Source organism: Globicephala melas, chromosome 10 (genome assembly GCF_963455315.2).
Source record: "Globicephala melas chromosome 10, mGloMel1.2, whole genome shotgun sequence".
Lineage (NCBI taxonomy): Eukaryota > Metazoa > Chordata > Mammalia > Artiodactyla > Delphinidae > Globicephala > Globicephala melas.
Window position 1 is genome coordinate 30,079,306 of NC_083323.1, and position 10,575 is coordinate 30,089,880.

General features: G+C 39.0%; 1 long non-coding RNA gene across 2 annotated transcripts in view; it reads right to left on the bottom strand.

Annotated features, from left to right (window-relative positions):
* The window catches only part of LOC132598004 (uncharacterized), a 70,976-nt gene extending 61,338 nt beyond the window's left edge, over window positions 1-9,638 (bottom strand). For both annotated transcript variants that reach the window (XR_009565604.2, XR_009565606.1), the window contains exon 1: window positions 9,491-9,638. This is a non-coding gene — a long non-coding RNA (uncharacterized lncRNA). The remainder of the gene's footprint in view (window positions 1-9,490) is intronic.
* Between the last annotated feature and the right edge of the window lie 937 nt (window positions 9,639-10,575).

A 10,575-nucleotide genomic window follows, 5' to 3' on the forward strand; every position in this document is an offset into this window, starting at 1 on the left:
TAAGAGAGTAAATCCTAAGCGTTCTCATCGCAAGGAAAAAGATTTTCTATTTCTTTAATTTTGATGATGGATGTGATATATGTGATAATGGATGTTCACTAAACTTATTGTGATTATATTTCATGCTGTATGTCAGTCAAATCATTATTCTGTACACCTTAAACTTATAGAGTGCTCTATGTCAGTTATATCTCAAAACTGGAAGAAAAAAATAAAAAATAAAAAAATAAAATAACCCAAAGAAGACATTCCTATTTTTGTCATTATTATATCTGTATCTTAAATTAACTTCAAAAACAATATTCAAATAGTAAAAAAAATAATAATTCTATGGCAAAGATGAGGAGGGCTGTGAGTAGCCATAAACATTCAAGTTTTTATAACTATTGCAATATAAATATTTTGTTTAGTCAAATAATGCCTGTCATTGTTTCAAAAACCACCTGCAAAACCTAGCTTTGAGAATAGCATCCAGGGACTAAGTAATCCGTGGCCATGGTGGGCACCATTTGCAAAGGGATTAGTAACATACACAGTCACTTTCAATTCAGCTTAAATTTCAGTCTGAATTTGAGCAGCATCATGCTGACACAACACATTCATAACAAGAGAGGAGTTTCCTGTTCTTTTTATGAAGCTTTGTAACCTTGGTTTCTGGGACTCCTTGTTTTGGAAAAAAAAAAAAAAAATCACTTCCTGATAATTTCTCTGTTGAAGAAAAAACTAATTAAAAGAATAATTGGGAAATGAACATGTTTTACATAAAGATATGCAAGTGATCTTTTTTTTATTTTTAATTCAACTTAAATTCTGACTACACATTATTTTTCTCTATAAGTATGCACAAGAGAAAAAATAAATAAAATACTTCTGCTTGCTGGGTGCTTCTAATAGGTGTTCAGTAGCACAAAGACCACAGAAACCACATGATTGTGACAATTACTATGGCAACTAACAAAATTTTCAAATTGAAATACCCACAGTCCAGGCTGCCCACACAGAGCTCTTAGATTTGACACCCATTTCCACTTCAATGTATGTGTGCAAATTTGGAAGCCTCTGTCATCTTGTAACCACAGTGAAAACAACTGCCTACGTTAACCCTGCTACTTGATTTTCAGTTGACTGTTCCGTACGTCAGGGAGTATCTCTTGCAGCACTCCATTAAAAAATGAAGACCAAAAAGTTGGCTGCCCATCTAGAAAACTGCACATAAAGCCTGAAGCACACACGGTACTAAATTAGCAATATCATCCATATGTTTTCTCCTCTGTGTACTCAAGTTCATTAAAAATAACTTCCATCACATAGTGTATCTTTTTCTTCTCCTGACTCAGATCGTCATTTTAATCTGTCTGATTTAATTATCTAAAACCAAGCCCCTCACGTCAGAGAGGGCCTTTCCTCAAATAAATATCACACAGGAAAGCTGATGTGTAATAAAATTGTAAATGGTTTGGTCAGAATGTTCTGTTTTGTTTTTAGAGACAACAGAATTTCAGGAATCTTTTGGCTCGTTATCATGTGCTGATGAGGAAAGTCTCAATATGGACATCAAAGCCATTTGGAAAAGGCTGAAAAGACAAGGAAAGTGTAAATAATCCTCTGTCCTCGCAACACACCCTTCTAATTGGGAAAAAAAAAGTCATTGGACAGAATTCTGCTATGCTCAGCAAATGTCACTATGTGATTTTCTCTTCCTGCTTCTACTTCAGTAGAAACAAGAAACAGGAAATTTTAGGACAAGAAAGACAGAGGAAATGATGTGCATCTTAGCAGGACAAGCACACAAGAAAGGCAAATGGAGATCTCTTCTGCTAGGACATATGAAATTGGGATATACGAATTCACTATTGAGATAGAAATTTTCCTATCAGCAGCAAAAGCATCGTCGTCATCATCATCATCATCATCATCATAATTAGCAACCCAACACTCCCTGAGTGCTTATACATACCAGGCATTGTTAAAAGTGTTTTACATGAATAGGCTCATTTCAGCCTCGCTTTCAGTGTACCACTGCTGTCTCCAACTGCTAAGCAAGTCGTAAGGTGTAGAGTGGAGCCAGTATTTAAACCCAGGCAATCTGTTTTCAGGTTTTAAACCCTGAAGAGAGAATAGGTAGGTGTCTGGAAAAGTCTATAATATTTCCCCTTGGAGTCTGTTGCCTTTCAAAGTCTGCACACAAAAACAAAAACCATAATTTACAATAGTGATGTTTGATGAGACCAGTGTTTAATGAGAAGATATACCTATAGTTGGAAAATGTCATCTGGGTATGGTTCTGACTAGGGGATCAGAAGAGCTAGGCTCCCACAACCAGCCTATGGCAGCAAACCTTAGTGTCCAGAGCAGCATTTTAAAAGGTGAATAAGTCTAAAGTTAGTAAGATGGAAGCAAATGGAAGCAAAAATACAATCAACTCTTGATTATTTGTGATTTATGGCTAGGAAATACAGGTCATTCAAACAGCTACTTTAGCCGATAAGTTCAACCTTCTGCCCGTGAAAACCTTGTGCATTCAGTTTTTATTACTGCTGTAACAAATTACCACAAATATAGTAGCATAAAACAACACAAATTAAGTGTCTTATAGTTTAGTAGTTCAGCAATCTAGTATGGGTCTTACCGGACTACAAACCAGGTATCTGCAGGCTGCATTTCTTTCTGGAGATTTTAAGGGAGAATCTGTTTCTTACTCATTTGGGTTATTTGCAGAATTTAGTTCTTTGTGATGGGAGAAGGACTGAAGTCTTGTCTTCTTGCTTCCTGTAAACTGAGGCCCATTCCCAGATTCTAGAAGCTGCCACATTCCTTGGCTCATGGCCCCCTCGCTCACCTTCAAAGCCAGCAATGGCAAGTTGAGTTCTTCAAATCTCTTCTCCTTCCTCTTCTGTCTCATCTCTCTGACCCAATCAGGAAAGTTTCTTCCCTTTTTAGGACTCACGTGATTATATTGTGCCCATGCCATTAACCCAGGATAATCTCCTGACTTCACGGTCCATACCTTTGATTATACCTGCAAAGCTCCTTTGCCATGTAAGGTAGAATATATACAGTCCTACCCAGTTCCACAGCTCACATCTCCAGGTCCATAGATAAAGCCAGGAACATCCTTGGAGGACATTATTCTGCAACCTCATTTATGAATAGGAAGCACAGCTAGAAGGTTTCGTTTGTTCCTCTTTTTCTCTTTAACAGCTTTATTGAGGTGCAATTGATGTACGTTGAACTGCACATGTTTAAAATGTACAACTTTATGAGTTTTGACATTTGTATACAGTATACACCCATAAATCTGTCACCACAATCAATATAATGAATATACCCATTATTCCTAAAGGTTTCCTTGTGACCCTTTTTAACCCATCCCTCCCTCCTTCATCTCATTCCCAGGCAACCATTGATCTGCTTTCTGTTATTATAGATGAGTGTGTATCTTCTAGAATTTTATATAAATGGAATTACACAGTATGTACTTTGGGGGGGGTCTGCCTTTTTTCAATCAATAATACTACGTGACCTAGCCATTCCACGCCTATGTACTACTATTTTATTTATTTGTTTTTGGCTGCGTTGGGTCTTTGTTGCTGTGTGTGGGCTTTCTCTAGTTGCGGCGAGCGGGGGCTGCTCTTCATTGCGGTGCGCGTGCTTCTCTTGCGGTGGCTTCTCTTGTTTCAGTGGCTTCTCTTGTTGCAGAGCCCAGGCTCTAGGCATGCTGGCTTCAGTAGTTGTGGCTCACGGGCTCTAGAGCGCAGGCTCAGTAGTTTTGGTGCACGGGCTTAGTTGCTTCGCAGCATGTAGAATCTTCCCGGACTAGGGATCAAACCCGTGTCCCCTGCATTGGCAGGCGGATTCTTAACCACTGTGCCACCAGGGAAGTCCCTCCTATATACTACTTTTATTGTTTCTGGCTGGGACAATGTGTTAAGAAGAGAAAAGAGACTAAGAACAACCTGAGCTTTTCCGACCTCCAGTCCAGCTCAGATACAAACCCTGGGCTAACTTAGACATATGAAATCTTCGACACTCAGACAATATTCTGTTCTATCCATTAGTTTTTGCTGTGTAAGAAACTATCCCTGAAACTAAATGGCTTAAACAGTATCACTTCTCTGTGAATCAGTGATTTAAGCTGGTATTTGCTGGGTCATTCTGCTAGGATTGGCTATGCTCACTCTGGGGCTAAAGTCAGTGCGTAGATTGGCTAAGGGCTGATTCAATGTCTCGCTCAATGTCTGGTGGCCGGTGCTGGCTGTCAGTTGATGCTGGCTGCCAGTGGGGTGATGAAGATGACTGGCCACAGGTCTCCAGCAAATTACTCCAGGTTTATATTTACCTGGTGGCAGCCACAGGATTCCCAAGAGCAGCAAGAGAGGCAAGCCCCAATGCTCAAGGACTTTTCAAGCTTCTGTTTACGTCACATTTGCTAATGTTTTATTGGTCATAGCAAGTCACATGACTAAGCTCAGATTAAAGGGTGAAGAAACAGACTCCACCTCTTGATGAGAGTAACTACAAAGAAACACTGCAAAAGGACATGCACTCAGGTAGGGGAAGATTTTGAAACCTTGTTTCTGCAGTCTAGCTCATCTACTTCTCTTCTTCCTTCATTAACTACACTCCCTCACTGCCCATTCACGCCTCAAGCCATGCCTCAAGTTCAATTTCCTTACCCATCACTCAGCAGAATCTATTCTCTCATAAATTACCAGTGAACTTCTTGTTTCTTGCTAAATCCAGGGAACCCATTTCCCTTATCATCTCATTCGGCATCTTGGCATCATTTAACACAATCTTCTCCCTTGGCTTTGATAACACTATTCTTTTCCGTATAGGCCTCTTAGCTATTTCTTCACAGTCTCCTTTATGGAAAAAGTGTGTAGCATGGTGCTTGCACAAAATAAGCATTTTAAGTGGTTTGTTGAATGAATTATTGAATGAGTGAATGAATGCAAGAACAAATAAAAAAGGATTATGTTCCCCTACCCACCAATTAAATGTTAGAGTTTGCCAATCTTTGGTTACTACCTGTACACTGATGATTTCTAATTTTATGTCTCCAGAGCCTAAATCTCTTTCCTTACTTCAGGAATGTATATGCAACCTCTGACTGGACTTTCTCCCCACTGACACTCCAAACTCAACCTGTCCGAGTCTGATCTCATTAATCTCACTGCCAGACCTACTTTTCTTCCAGATTCTTCCACAATCTGCCTAGTCACCCAAGTCAAAAATCTGAATGTTATCCTTGGCTCCATCCTATCAGTCGCTTAAGTCCTGTTACATCTTCCTTTTGAAATCAGCCCCCTTGTTTCCAACCACGTTTCTACCACTTTTGTTTGGGTCCTCATTAGTCCTTATCTAGATGCCTACAGCTACCCCCCAACTCAGTGTTTGCAAAATCGCTCTGAAGACAAAAATCATCTGAAGACAGGAAGCATATGTTTTTATGCTTGTTAAAACTGCAGATTACCAGACATGCCCCAAACCTTCTGCGTCATAATCTCCCAGAAGGGAGCCTGGAAATATGTATGTTTAAAAAGCAACCCAGATGATTCTTGCTATCAGGAAACATGGGAAAATATTTTTTTGCCTCCCAAATGCCAGAGTTGCCACCCACCCTATAATCTACTCTCCACAGCATTGCCAGTGACCTGTTTAAAACACGAATCTAATCTTACTCCTTTGCTTAAAATATTTTCATGGTTCTTCATGATGTCTAGGATAATAGCCACATTCTTTAACAGACCCTTCATATTTCTCTGGCCTTATCTTTCAATCCTTTTCAGTATGGACTGTACGCTCTATTCTTAACTCTTTCCTAAATGCAGCATGCATACCCTTTCAGGCCACTGCACCAGCTCTACCTGCTACTTAGAACACTCAACCCCTTTATTCATCACACACATATAATACCTCAGTGAGACAGGCACTGTTCTGAGTGCTTTGGAAGTATTAACTTACATATTCATCCTTACAACCCTGGGATGGGTAAGTAGATGGTGGATACTATTGTTATCCCCACTCATGGAGAAAAGGGAGGGACATTTGCCTGGAGTCACGCATAGTTTCTGGCAAAACCACGACTTGATCCCAGACAGCCTGGGATCTGTAGAATCTATGCATTTAGCACCCATGCTCTAGTGCCTTGCCTTCATCTGGTTAAACTCGTTTTTATTCAGAGCACATCTCATGCATTAATACTTCCTGGAAGGCTTCTTCAATCCCCCGGTCTGAATTAGCATTCTGGGCTTATTTTTTGTCACAGCACTCATAACACTGTACCATTAAAGTCTCTTTTCTTGTCTTACAAACCAGACTGTAAGTTCCTTAACAGAAGGAAACACATTTTTTGTATCCCCAAAACCTAGCACAATGCCCAGCATGAAGTACTAAGTATCCGTTGAATTTTTTAAAAAGGAATAAATGAATGAGTGAGTAAACTTATAAGGGAGCTGCAGGGAACATCAACAACAGACAATCTGAACATTCTGCCCCTGAATCGTCAAGTCATCTGTACACAATTTCATAAGGCTTTTCAATTTTGGGCATATGAGATGGCCTACCTTGTATGAAAAATAAACTTTGGAGTCTTCTTACAAATTCTACAAATGTTCATGGGAATTCAAATTAAACGCATGATTGGACATTTATTTGTTTAATCTATTCAGTAGATTTCTTTTATTTCTCTGTGTCAAGCATGAAAGTTAAAACTATTTCTAGACCTTTCATCTTAGCTCAGCTTTCCCCTTAATTTCTTCACTCCAAAATGTTGAACAAAACAGGTCCCTTTTTGTGGTTGGAAAGTTTGGCTTTACATAGAACCTTTCAACACACAACTGTCAGCACCTGATTATGGGTCATTTTTTAGCCTCTGACTTTCACTTCCTTCCTTAAATAGGTCTTTCAGATGAATCATCTTCAGCCACTCTGTGATTATGCAGGGAACAGTTACTCAGTATATAAATGAACAGGATGCACTCAGCTCCTTCCTACCTTGTATGCTTCTGTGCTCTGATTTGGGGGGTTCATTTTCCATTCAGTAAAAATTTGAGTGACAACCGTGTGCTGGATTTTGTGTAAGCCCTCAGTTCATTAACACTTCTGCAAGTATGAGAGGAAGTAAATAACTGGGGAAAGCTCACATCTACCAGTTTTCAGCCTTTTAGCATTTTTGGTTTGGAGAGGAATTTAGTGGGAAAGGACTTGGATGAGACTTTTTATAATACTTGTGCAATTATTTTTCTATATGTCATGTCGTTATTAAAATAATTGTGTGTGTGTACAATACATATACATATAGATGCAAGTAATCTGTCCACCACCACAGTAGTAGAGCCTTCTAACTACTCAAAAATTTATCCCTCAGCCCATAACCCATGAAAACTTTATCAAATTCATTCCTATAATATGCATTGTGATAGTCATAACTATTGGATCGATTTTGGAAAATAATATATTTTGGTAAATAATCTATTTAATGATAGTTTATGGGTTGTATCACATGTCCATGAATATTAATATGAAAGATTCCACTTTTTTCCATGTGAAACCAGGAAAAATCAAAGTACCAAGACCTACAATACTGGAAAATACTAGAATGAATTAAGGAAAGAGGAAGTTTACAATAGAAATTCTTGTCTTTTATCTTCCATATGAATGACATCCTACATATGTATGATCCTGACCTGCATTTCTACAGTTGAAGGCTGTTTCCTGAGTCAATCACAGCTGCAATGAAAGGTGCAGCAACAGAGGTATGAAAATACACAGGCAACAGCACTCTGACAGAGCAACTCTATAGGCAAGAGATTAAAGGACTAATGTGCAGGACCTCAGGTATGGTAGGTTTTAGGAAAGATTTTGAACCTCTATAAGAGCGCAAAAACTACTTATTTAAGAGTCTTTCCAGGCTGCTAAAGAAGATTCTGGCTTTGTGCTGCTTCCCCCTCTCGTTTATCTTCTGAGAAGAGAAGAGATGTCAAAAGAAAGTAAGCTTTGGGCATTAGTAATGGAGAATCGTCAGAGAATGAACAGAGAGCCGTGCCTGCGAGGTGGTAGGAAAGGAGGAAGATGTAACAGAGTCAATTAGGATGAAGAGCCAGAGACGGCGGGAAGAGAAAAATAAAAACAGCCCAAACTGGGGGCAGAGGAAATGGCTCAGAAAAGAAGCTAGGAGTGCGAATAGCTATGGGGTGTGACGGCAACTTGTGGGAAAGAGAAAAGAGGAAATTTTCCGAGAGCTATTTGTACCCTTCCTAGTATTTGAGAAACAGAAGTGCAGTATTTGAGATGTTCTGAAATCACTTTTGGTAGCTGAGTTCCTTTGCATACAGTACTGCCCTGAACAGAACTACATGGTTCATGGCTTTATAAACATTACACGTCTTGCAGTGAAATGTTATGAAAACCACCTTCACTGTCATCTGGCCAGCAGTATTTGTTGCCTCTGGATGAACTGATAAAACCCCTTTAGATTGACTCATTCTCTACTTGGACCACATTGCCTCTTCTCCTCTCCCCATCTTCATTTACTGTTCTTTGTGTCCTTGTTGAAATACAAATAACAAACTAGACTTTAACATCCTTGATGCCAGGAACTGTGTCTTTTCTTATTTTTGTACTTCGAGTTATATCTGGCAGAACACCCAGGATGTGATTAGATATTCAGTTAGTTAACTAATCAATTAATTAATCCTAGGATACATATAAAGTTTTGCAAAATAAAATGAGTAAAAATACATGAAGAGAAAGCCAAGTAGCTTTGGTTTTGTTGGTGGTATTTTAATTATTATCACTTTCTTATTGATCTTTTCAATATTCTGATTCAGCCATGTATTGGAATCTAAGAACTATCAGATGCATTAGTCACTGGTGATTTAATTACTACAACTTTGCTTACCGACCTTACCAAAATGTTCTAATTTCAGCAACATATTTGGAACTCAATTGTTATTACTACCTTTTAACACTTCAGAAAATATCACTAATTTAAGAGACTATTATTCTTCTAGAAAGTAGTTATATAAGTAGCATTAATAACATTTGCATTTTCTACCATTCTTGTCTAAAAATTAGCTACAAAATTGGCCAGTTTTAATTCTCTAAAGTTTATGAAGGTATGCACGAGATCATAGCTATAGCTCCCACACAAATTGTTTTGATTGTCTGGAAGTCTTTGTTGTTTCATTAGCTATTATCCTTCTGCACAAAGTCCTTACATAATGAAATGCACCAAACCATCTCTGGATCCAGAATAGCAGTGTGCCATGAGTAGTATATAAGATGAAGATTTAATCGCTAGGTGAGAGCACCCATCGAGAATCTGGACTGAACCGTAGGAAGTTAAAAAGGAATGAAAACATTTGTTCTCTGACAACAAGGAACTTACATACAACATACACAAAATAAGTTGCTGTGATGTGAAATGAGAAGCATTAAAACATATACATACACACATTTTGCTGTCATGCATTCATAAACTTACATTTTCAGTTATGTTGTTGCTCTCTCAGTGTACACACCTTGCCAGATAGATGTGTTTTTGACCGGGTAAAGTAGAAGAGTCCAGTTGAAAAAACAGGCCTGGAAGAGGCAGCACTTACCAGCTGTGTGCCCTGTGTAAGTCTTAGAGCTTCACTGAGCCTCCGGTTCTTCATATGTGAGGAGGAGTGGACACCTACTTCTTGAGTGGGGTCTAAAGAGGAAATGAGGTCACCGTGGAAGTGCCTAGCATAGAACACCCCACAACCAACCGTTCTCTCTCCACATTGCATTTTACTTTGATTTCTGACTGCTAACTCACAGTAAAGCCTGCGCCTTCTTGGCAGTTCTGCTTCTTAGACACCAAGATTAAACAAACAAACAAAAAGCGCCCTTCTGATGACTACAAAAAAATAAAACTATTTACACAAGTCACAAAGAGGTAGCATTAAATATGTTACTGATGAGAGTTGTTCAGATGTACGTATAAATGCTTGGCTACTTAAAAGATACAAAAGGCAATTAATATAAAGGAGAGGAGGTTTCTGGGAAGATTGTAGAACAAGAAGCTGTCCCTTGAAAGGGTATTATAAGTAAGGTATTATTAAGGAAATTTTTATCGTGTTTATTCTTTTATGATATAATGCACACTTTAAAAAAAAACATAGGGGCTTTCCTGGTGGCGCAGTGGTTGAGAATCTGCCTGCCAGTGCAGGGGACACGAGTTCGAGCCCTGGTCTGGGAAGATCCCACATGCCGCGGAGCAGCTAGGCCCGTGAGCCACAGCTACTGAGCCTGCGCTTCTGGAGCCTGTGCTCCGCAACAAGAGAGGCCGCGATAGTGAGAGGCCCACGCACCGCGATGAAGAGTGCCCCCCGCTTGCCGCAACTAGAGAAAGCCCTCGCACAGAAATGAAGACCCAACACAGCCAAAAATTAATTAATTTTTTAAAAAACTTGGAAAGCATATAAATTTTTTTAATCATAAAATCAGCCATAAACTCATACCAGATATAAACTCTGGTAACATTTGGTGTTTTCCTTCCAATGTTTTTCTTCATATGTGATCTATGTTTTTTACCTATTTTAA